At 45.4% G+C, this 10,754-nt stretch overlaps 1 pseudogene; it reads left to right on the forward strand.

Moving 5' to 3' along the window:
* On the forward strand, positions 267 to 1,912 carry LOC102191763 (annotated as a pseudogene).

Below are 10,754 nucleotides of genomic sequence, written 5' to 3' on the forward strand. Positions count from 1 at the left end.
TTTGTAACGTGGATGTTTTGCTAACTAGAGTTGACTACTCAGAAGATCTTTTATAGTTCTTCAGTGTTTTATTTTTTGACCAAACAGAAGTCCATCTGTCTTTCTAAGCTATGGGAAACATGTCAGGAACTAGATAGGTTAAGATGAGCAATTGAGGGGATTGAGAGATTGATCCACACAGAGCCTGGCTTCTTTGTGCTTCATCATAAGGCGTTCTGTTGGCCAGCCTAATTAAGTACCCTTTTAACAAGAAAACCTCATGGAAATCCAGCTGGCAACTCAAGAGGTTCAGGAAGCAGGACCACAGAGGTTATACTCTGGGATCTTGGCCATGAGGTTGGATGCCTCACCTTGTTGAAAAGAGACACTGGACCTAAATGGTACAGCATAACTTTGTTCCTGCTTGGCTAAATTTCTCAACACCACAGTCAGCTAAGTCTCCTACAGTGACTTGAAAAACACGGAGAGCACCTACCCCAAGGAGATGGTAGATTTGGAGTAAGCCATAGTAGACATAATTCCTCTGATGGCTTTTTCAACAATGGACCTCATCAAACGACAGGAGGTTCTTGGCACCAGCCCTCCCTGTTCCACCATGATTCTATGGATTCTGGTGTCTCTAAGAGGGTATATGCTGGAATCACAGGGAACTGATCTGGTTGGCATGGCTCTTCATGAGATCATGATGGCATAAGCCAGCATAGTGCGGGTGGCACAGAAAGCCATCGCCACTGGAATGGCAGCTTCCACTCCCAGAAAGGCTGTACCTTTCAGGAAAAGCCACCTACAGATATTAGGGAAGAGGAGAAAGAAGATAAAGTGGAAAAATTGCAGTTTAAAGAGGAAGACTTTCCTTCTTTGAATCCAGAAGCTGGCAAACAGAATCAGCCATGCAGACCCACTGGGACACCTTCTGGAGTGTGGGAAAACCCACCTCGTGCCAAGCAGCCCTCCAAAATGCTAGTCATCAAAAAAGTTTCCAAAAAAAGATCTTTCTGCTGCCTTCTCAGCTGTACTCACCTCACCAGGATCTCGCCATGCAAATGGAAGCAAATTGTCAACCATTGTGCCAAGTGTCTATAAGAACCTGGTTCCCAAGCCTGTACCACCTCCATCCAAGGCCAGTACGTGGAAAGCTAACAGAATGAAACACAAATCAGGACCCCTTTCCTATAGCCGGGAGTCTGCTTTTAGCAGTCCAATCTCTGTTGGCAAACCAGTAGCACTGGCTGGTGATGTAGTTTTAAGTTCTCCCAAAGAGAGCCCCACCAGCACCACCCCTCCGATTGAGATCAGCTCCTCTCATCAGACCAAGCTGACCTGCTGAACTACTGACAGGAAGAGGAAGCTCTGGGAGATTCAGAGGACGACGGGAATGGAGACTTCTCAGAGAGCAGAGCCTGTGACAAGTCAGAAGGTTTGGAGGATGACAGCACACCTGAACCAAAGGAAAATGGAGAGGAAAGCTGTCATCAGAATGGCCTTGCTTTCCCTATAGAAGAGGAAGGGGAGGTCCTCTCTCACTCTTTGGAAGCAGAGCACAGGTTACTGAATGCAATGGGATGGCAGGAAAATTCTGAAAATAATGAGAACTGCATTTCCCTCGCAGACGATGAGCTCAGAGAGTTCCACAGGAAGACAGAGCAGCTGAGAAGAAATACCTCTGGGAAGAATGGCTTCTTGCAGAGTCAAAGTTCCAGCCTATTCTCCCCTTGGAGAAGCACTTGCAGAGCAGAGTTTGAGGACTCAGATAACGCAGACAAGTAGCTGTGAAACATCTGATGATGATGCCTGGAAGCAGGCGTATAAAATGCTCACAGTCAAATCTGACCCAGTAAACTCAGCGTGTGTGCTTAGGGGTTATACAGAAGAAATTGTTCTTTTCCTTTCCCTTTTCTTATGTTATTGTTGAATACTTCATGCACAAGGGAGATAACCATATCCTAAAGAGAGAGCAAGTGATTGGCTTGTTTAGCTTGTGTTGTTGCTCTTCCCTGTTATCTGCTTAGTAGAGAGAACTTTGTGTGGTGGGAAGGATTTTTAAAACGCACACATACACAGTATTTATGGGCATTGCACAGGTGGGAGCTGGCAGTGCAGAGAGGAGACGCCGGTCTGCAGCAACAGCTTCTACTACCAGCCCTTGGGGCACTCACCCCTGTGCTCAAGCAATCATTGTCAATGACACAGTGACTATTGAAGCTATAATTGTATTAAATTAATGCTAATAATTTAGATATTTTATTTTATTTCTGGCCGCTCAGGTGATGTTAAGCCCTTTACCAAGCTTATGAGGCTTTTTCCCTTTTTTTTTTTTTTTTCTTTCTGGGTACAGCTGTAAAATATTTGGATATAGGAAGTGTGTTATTCTTGCAGCCTTGATATTCAGGGCGTATTTTAAAATATAAAATTTTGTGAGATTTCAAAGATTAAAATTTCAAAGATTAAGATTATTTTGATAATGCTATTTACAGATTTAAAAGATGTGGTTATCACAACTATGTTGAGGGAGAAAACTGCTGCATAAAATAACTAACTTGGAATAAATCTTTTGCATTAATAAAATAAAAAATATTTAAATACTTATAAAAGTCAATACATCTTATCTTACATGATAAAGGAATAAGAGATGAAAGAAAACATATTTTTGCTTAATATATGCTTGCTGCTGCTGCTAAGTCCCTTCAGTCGTGTCTGACTCTGTGTGACCCCATGGATGGCAGCCCACCAGGCTCCCCATCCCTGGGATTCTCTAGGCAAGAATACTGGAGGAGGTTGCCATTTCCTTCTCCAATGCATGAAACTGAAGAGTGAAAGTGAAAGTGAAGTCGTGTCCGACTCTTAGCGACCCCATGGACTGCAGCCTACCAGGCTCCTCCATCCATGGGATTTTCCAGGCAAGAGTCCTGGAGTGGGGTGCCATTGCCTTCTCCATAATATATATGCTTGCTGCTGCTGCTGCTGCTGCTGCTGCTGCTGCTAGGTCACTTCAGTCGTGTCCGACTCTGTGCGACCCCATAGATGGCAGCCTACCAGGCTCCCCTGTCCCTGGGATTCTCCAAGCAAGAACACTGGAGTGGGTTGCCATTTCCTTCTCCAATGCATGAAAGTGAAAAGTGAGAGTGGAGTCGCTCAGTCATGCCCAACTCTTAGCAACCCCATGGACTGTAGACCAGGCTCCTCCGCCCATGGGATTTTCCAGGCAAGAGTACTGGAGTGGGTTGCCAATGCCTTCTCCGATATATATGCTTACATATAGGCAAGTGTATTCATAACAAAATAAGGAGAATATACTCATGAAATTACACTCTGCATTTCTATAACTGGTCACATGGTTGTAGCTGGTGCTACTCTGATGCTTTGGTGATCCAAACTTTCATTTCTGAAAGGTCTGTTCCATTAGTAGTCCTTTCTGGGTCATAGTTCTTCATTGACCATAATTACAGAGCATGCCAATGCTGGGAGATGTTCCACAGGCTTTCCTTAATTCATACAGACTCTTCTTTACCTCCATTGTTGAATAGTAGTCCAGTTGCTCTTTGTACTCAAGATCATTAACTACAGCCAGTACCTTACCTCCCTTGTTTTCCTATTGATTCAGAGGTACAAAGAACAAAAGTGGCCGTGTAGCAGTTTCAATTCCAATTGAGGTATCACTGTTGTGTTTCCAGGTGAAAACATTCTTCCCTCTGGGACTAAGACTTCTAGGCCAACACAGCTTAAAGTCTGGAAACAGGAAGCAAAAATTCTTCTAGTGGATCATTTGGGATGATAGTGAAGATGCCACTTCTATTTCTACCCTCAATTCTAGGACCCATAAATTCTGACTTGGAGAAACAACATTATATGTTGGACACTGATTTAGAGCCTGCCCCCAGACCTGAAAAATACTGCCACCTAGCCAGCATTGTAATTGAGTGTTCAAAAGGCCACGCCACCATTCTATCAGGCCAGCAGCTTCAGTATGCTGGGGAATGAGTGAATTCCATGAGCCCAGGTTGTATTGCTGCAATACTTTTGCTGTGAAGTTAGTTCCTTGATCAGAAGCAGTGCTGAGTAGAAATACCATGATCATGGGTGAGTCATTCCGTCAGTCAATGGATGGAAGTTCTGACAGCAGCATTGCATATAAGGAAGGTAAATCTGAATCCACAATATCTATTCCAGTAAGGAAACAACCCTGCAAACCCTTGATGGAAATGGCCCAATGTAATCAACCTGTCCCCAGGTAGCTGGCTGATCATTCTGGAGAACGGTGCCATACTGGGCTGCTCTGGGCTGGAAGGCTAGGCACGCAGCAGTGGTGCCACCAGGTTGAGGTTGGTGAGCGGAGGTCCACATTGCTAAACCCATCCTGCCACCATCATCACCTCGGTCATGAGCCCTGTGGGTGAAAAGGGGCATGGTTAGGAAAAAGGCTGACTGGTATCCACAAAATGGGTCATCCTCCCCACTTGGGCTACGAGAAACTGTTCCCTGCTGAGATCACCCTTTAGTGAACATTCACATGAGACACAAACCTCTTTCTTACCCTTTCAGAGAGTTCTGGCTATTTCTTCTTCCAAACAAAGGCACTCACAAGTCTATTGCTCTTTTGTGACCTGCAGGGTTTGCGGAAGTAAGAGCTTTAGTCTGCACAAATGTATTCAAGAAGATATCCACCCCAGTTTGACAGCAGTTGGGGGTGGCTACCACTACTTTATAGGGGCCCCTCCATTTTGGTAATAGTTGGTCTTCCAGGGATCTCTATACTTAAACCCTGGGGTTTATTTTTGAAGAAAGTGACCCTCTGCTGTATATTTAGTGGGAGCTGGCAGTTGCCTTGTGGGCAGAGTCCTGGATTGCCTTCTGAACTTGTCCATGATTAATAGTGGGCTGCCATTATACAGGCTCAGTTTCTTATCTAGCAGCAAGTCAGTGGTAAAAACATAAAAATAAAAAAAGGCCTCGCATGAGCCATTTCAAGTGGGCTAAGCCTCAGACCCCTCCTAGGGTTACACAGACGCTGAGGAGTGCAATAGGAAGCAAGGTCATCCCAGGCTCATGAGTCTCTTGACAGAGCTCTGCTAAGATTTTCTTTAAAAGAGGGTTCACTGTCTCTACCTTCTCTGAAGATGGGGGGTGCCAAGAGGTATGTCGCTTGTAGTCTATCTCTAAGGCCCCTGTGAGCCCTCTGTGATTTTGGCTATAAAAGAAGGCCCATTATAGCCCTGGAGGGATTTGGGGACTATTTATATCCTGGTATTGGGATCATTTGGGTGAAATGTAACTGCCAGTCTCTCCCCCACTCCCACCCCAGGTATGTCCATCAGCAATGAACTGGCCCGAGTAACAAAGAGAGATTTGATGGGTCTGTGAGTTATTGGATTGGATGGGTCAGTGGATTACTACACACACAGAAATCACAGGCAAAGGTTACTTGTTTTACTGTTCTTTTAAGCCCTTCCTCTGAAAAAGCCTTTGGCCTCACGTTCCATAGTGCATCCTTCCCATGGTGGGTGGAGTCAGGTAAGCTCTTGGTCTCCATTTTTGGGCCTCAGGGATTAGAACCTTGCCCTCCTTTTTATACCAGCCTGTGTTCCCTTTCTCAGAGCCCCATTTCTTAGCATTTTCTTGTTCCTGTGGCAAATTGTGGGGGAAGCTAGGGAGTTCAAGGAAGGGTGGCCAATCACTAGGGCCGTAACTTGCCCAGGTTCTTTCAGTGGAGCTCATTGGAGCTCCTGTTTTTCAGTGGAGCTGCCTGTTTCCCCGTTCCATCAGCTTTGCTGTTTCCTTGGCTCACAAAAGATCCCTCCCTCTGGTAGCCCCTACAGTGAATTACTGCTACACAGGTCAGGAGCTGTACTGCTTCTAAAAGAGCCAGGATCAAATCTGTATGTTTTGTGGGGGGTTATATCTATCGGTTAACATTTCCCTTTTTTCCACATGTCAGCATGAGCATGTATCACATATCACGTGAAAGCCATATTTAGAGTCAGTAAAAATATTTAATTTCTTATCCGTTTTCATTGCAAAGCCCTCAGTAATGCAGTTAGTTCAACCTTCTGGGCCGATGCCCAGCAGGGCCTTGGTTTCCATGACTTCATCTAGACTAACTGTGGCATACCCTGCCTTTTGGGTTCCCATTACTACAAAACTGCTCCTATCAGTAAATCACTAGACCTCAAGGTTTCATCTAGAAGATCAGACTCACTAGAGTAAGTTTATTCTATGGTCTCTACACACTGATGCACAAAATCTCCACTCTCAACCACTTAACACAGAGTTGCCAGGTTCAGGGTTTAGCACACCTTAAGGCCAGCAAAGGTCCATCTAGTCAAGGCTATGGTTTTTCTGGTGGTCATGCATGGATGTGAGAGTTGGACTGTGAAGAAAGCTGAGCACTGAAGAATTGATGCTTTTGAGCTGTGGTTTTGGAGAAGACTTTTGAGAGTCCCTTGGACTGCAAGGAGATCCAACCAGTCCATCCTAAAGGAGATCAGTCCTGGGTGTTCATTAGAAGGACTGATGCTAAAGCTGGAACTCCAGTATTTTGGCCACCTCATGGGAAGAGTTGACTTATTGGAAAAGACCCTGATGCTGGGAGGGATTGAGGGCAGGAGGAGAAGGGGACGACAGAGGATGAGATGGCTGGATGGCATCACCGACTCGATGCACATGAGTTTGGGTGAACTCCGGGAGTTGGTGATGGACAGGGAGGCCTGGCGTGTTGCAATTCATGGGGTCACAAAGAGTTGGACACGACTGAGCGACTGAACTGAACTGAAGGTCATGTCAGACAAAGGAGCCTGGCATGCTGCAGTCCATGAGGTCTCAGAGTCAGATACAACTTAGCTGAACAACAACAACAAGGTAATGTCAGGGTGTCCTTTAGGAGGGACTGATATATTGTTAGCCTTTCCCCAGACAACTAATAATGTCCCTTAACTTTCAGCAGAGAATGTACATGGTGAGGGTTAACACATCTCAGTGTTGTCACGGTGAAATTGGAAGCATCATAACCAACAGGGCTGAGACTATTCCTGCCCACAGGCAGCCTGGCCATCCCAGGGCCACAGAGTTGAGTTGTGTCAAGAAGTCAGTCCCTGGTGTCCGATTCAGCCCCAGCTTTTGGATCAGGACTCCTAGTTCTACCCCTTACCTCTCATTAACATATTGGGGGCTTGTCCAAATTTGGAAACCCCAGCACTGGTACTCTACTCAACTGTCTTAAAGCTGCAAAAGCCCACAGGTGGTCCCTATTCATTGAAGGGGCTCTCTTTTGTCTCTTTAGAGCCTCATTATTGGGGTTTTGCTGGAAAGCCATAATTTGGAACCCAGATAGGATAGAATCCTGGGAAAGCCTTGGAGCTGTCAACTTGTGGTCAGAAAAGGTAATGCACTAATTGCTGCTTTTGATCAACAATCAGGACTCCTGCCCTTGGGGTCAAAACAAACCCTAAACACTGAGCCCCATGACTGTGAGATCTGAGCTATGGTTGGCAAGACATTATTTCTTCTTTCTGCCACAAAATTTGGAACTTTAACAGTATTTGGATCTAAATCCTGTTTTGTCTGACTCTTTGTGACCCCCATGTGCTGGGGGCCAACATGGGGAATCCCACCCATGGCAAAGGTCATGAGGAAGAGGCCTGACAGGCAAAGGTGAGATCAGGCCTCGAGGGAACTCCCTGGACCTTCTCAAGCATCCACCCCTAAAATAGAGTCTGTCCGCCTTATTGCATTATGCCTTTCACCAACTCTTCTGACATTAACAGGGGCTATCCCCCACCACCTTTCTCTGAAAAGAGTTAACTTAGAGCTCTAGTTAATAAGTCTCCTGGGCGTAACAAGAGTGTTTCAGTCCAAAAACTCCTCTGATGGCTCTCTAGCCTGCCTGACAAGTTTATCCAGCCTCTTACAACCACACATGTGATTGTTCACAGCCTCCCAACTGTGAGAGGCATGAGACGCTCAACTTTCTACATACAGAGTCTTTTGAAAAGTTAGAAATTATTAGTGTAGTATTAGTGGATTGTCACAAATATACCGGTGGAGGGTTTCATTGTTGAGCCAATATTTGCTGCTAAGTCTCCATATCCCTTGTCCCTTATATACATTAACTGATATAACTGGCATATAGGAAAACTAAGTAATAACCTTTGATATTAATTACATTAAACCTTAGGCTAGTAAATTATTTTCTTGATTATAGCCCAGTACACCTTTGCCCTGTAGAAATGAAACTTTATCTGGTGCCTTCGGAGGGTGGTGCCTGGTTTAAGAAAAATCACCCTTGGAAAAAATAAGTTTTCTGGTTGACTGACCATTATCAGAAAGAAAGGGTCATAAAATGTTAGAAGGCCCCCTGGCCAGACGATGATATAAAACCACCTAAGACCTTTGTATGCATGCATAAAGAGTGCCTGGTCTCGATAAGGGTCAGGTCTGTTGCCCCTGCATGACTTTGTATTATCCATTGATCTCTATGTACAACTTAAAGTATAAAAGCTTTCCTGAAAAAGAGATGGACCAGTTCCTGGAAAGACTGGTTTCCCCCGTGTCTTCTTTACTTTCTCTCCTTTTCAGGCTAATTCCTGTCTGGAGCACAGAGGCTCGCCATGTCTACTTATTTGCCCAGGCTTCTAAGACCCGCACGAGAGGGAGCCCAAGGTGGGGCACCCTCCGCTACTCAAGCGGGCACCTGTGGCCTACATAGACGGTGCAAGTCCCTTGTCTCGGGGCTTTATTGGTCTCCTATGTAAACCAAGGAATACAGCCTCTTTTCTCCTCTATTTTCTCCACTACACTATTCTTTCCTAACCTCTCTTTATACCTCTAAATAAATAATCTTATCTAATCCCCAACACAGTTCCTGCTTCAAATTCCCTGGATCCACCGTGGCTGGACCCCGGCACCCATGGACTGTAGCACACCAAGCTTCCCTGTTTCTCACCGTCTCCTGGAATTTGCCCAAATTCACGTCCATTGAGTCAGTGATGCCATCCAAACATGTCATCCTCTGCCACCCTGTTCTCCTTTTGCCTTCAATATTTTCCTGCTCTCAGGGTCCTTTCCAATGAGTCCCCTGTCACATCAGGTGGCCAAAGTATTGGAACTTCAGCTTCAGCATCAGTCCTTCCAATGAGTATTCAGGATTTATTTCCTTTAGAATGGACTGGTTTGATCTCCTTGCAGTCCAAGGGACTCTCAAGAGTCTTCTCCAACAACACAGTTTGAAAACGTTAATACTTCGACACTCTGTCTTCTTTATGGTCCAGCTCTCACATCCATACATGACTACTGGAAAGACCATACCTTTGAGTGTATGGACCTTTGTTGGCAAAGTGATCATTGCTTTTTAGCACACTATTTAGTGTCACTAAATATCAATAAATCATCAATCTATGCATGAATTCTCTCATTTCCCTTGCTAACATGTTTCCAAAAAAATGGACGCTATCCCCAAAACCATGCAGAAACATTGTCCAGGTATATTGCATAGCCTCCAGGGTGTCAACGACCTATTCAAAGACAAAAAGGTACAAGGAGTATGGATGTAGGGGAATAGAGAAAAATGCAGCTTTGAGGTCCAAAACAGAAATACTGAGTGTCTGCCGGCAGGCATTTGGGCAAGAGGGTGTGTGGGTTTGACACCACTGGGTGAATAGGGATGTCAACCACATTTAGTGCTTGCAAGTCTTGCACAAACTGATATTCCTCATTAGGCTTATGAATGGGAAGGTCTGGGGTGTGGCAAGAGGATTGGCAGGGCTTAATGAGTCTGTGTTTGAAAAATGTGATGAGTAGTGATTGTGTCCCCATCAGAGTCTCAGATTTAAAGATATGTCCTTCCAAGGGTATTTTTCCCCAGGCCTTAATCATTTTTATTGTGTGTGTGTTGGGGGGGTGGTAGAGGGGGAGGTCAGGGAAATGACATATTTTGTCATCCTGGAACCAAGGTATCACAAAATCCAAGATTTAATTATTTTTAAATTTGAGGGGATGCCTGGGGAGTATCTTGATGAGCAGAAGGTGGGTCCCCTGGGGCTGCTAACAGATGCAGTCTCTGTTTGAATTCTCTGCCTCCTTGGACTTCACCTTGTCCTAAGCACATCAGTTCAGTTAAGTTCAGTTGCTCAGTCATGTCCGACTCTTAGTGACCCCATGAACCGCAGCACACCAGGCCTTCCTGTCCAACACCAACTCCCGGAGTCCACCCAAACCCATGTCCATTGCATTGGTGATGCCATCCAACCATCTCATCCTCTGTCGTCCCCATCTCCTCTTGTCCTCAATCTTTCCCAGCATCAGGATCTTTTGAAATGAGTCAGCTCTTCACATCAGGCGGCCAAAGTATTGGAGTTTCAGCTTCAATATCAGTCCCTCCAATGAACACCCAGGAATGATCTCCTTTAGGATGGACTGGTTGGACCTCCTTGCAGTCCAAGGGACTCTCAAGAGTCTTCTCCAACACCACAGTTCAAAAGCATCAATTCTTCTGCACTCAGCTTTCTTTATAGTCCAACTCTCACATCCATACATGACTACTGGAAAAACCATAGCCTTGACTGCTGCTGCTGCTGCTGCTGCTAAGTCACTTCAGTCTTGTCCGACTCTGTGCGACCCCATAGATGGCAGCCCACCAGGCTCCCCCATCCCTGGGATTCCCTCGGCAAGAACGCTAGAGTGGGTTGCCATTTTCTTCTCCAATGCATGAAAGTAAAAAGTGAAAATGAAGCTGCTCAGTCGTGTCCAACTCTTCGCGACCCCAT

Source organism: Capra hircus, chromosome 27 (genome assembly GCF_001704415.2).
Source record: "Capra hircus breed San Clemente chromosome 27, ASM170441v1, whole genome shotgun sequence".
NCBI lineage: Eukaryota > Metazoa > Chordata > Mammalia > Artiodactyla > Bovidae > Capra > Capra hircus.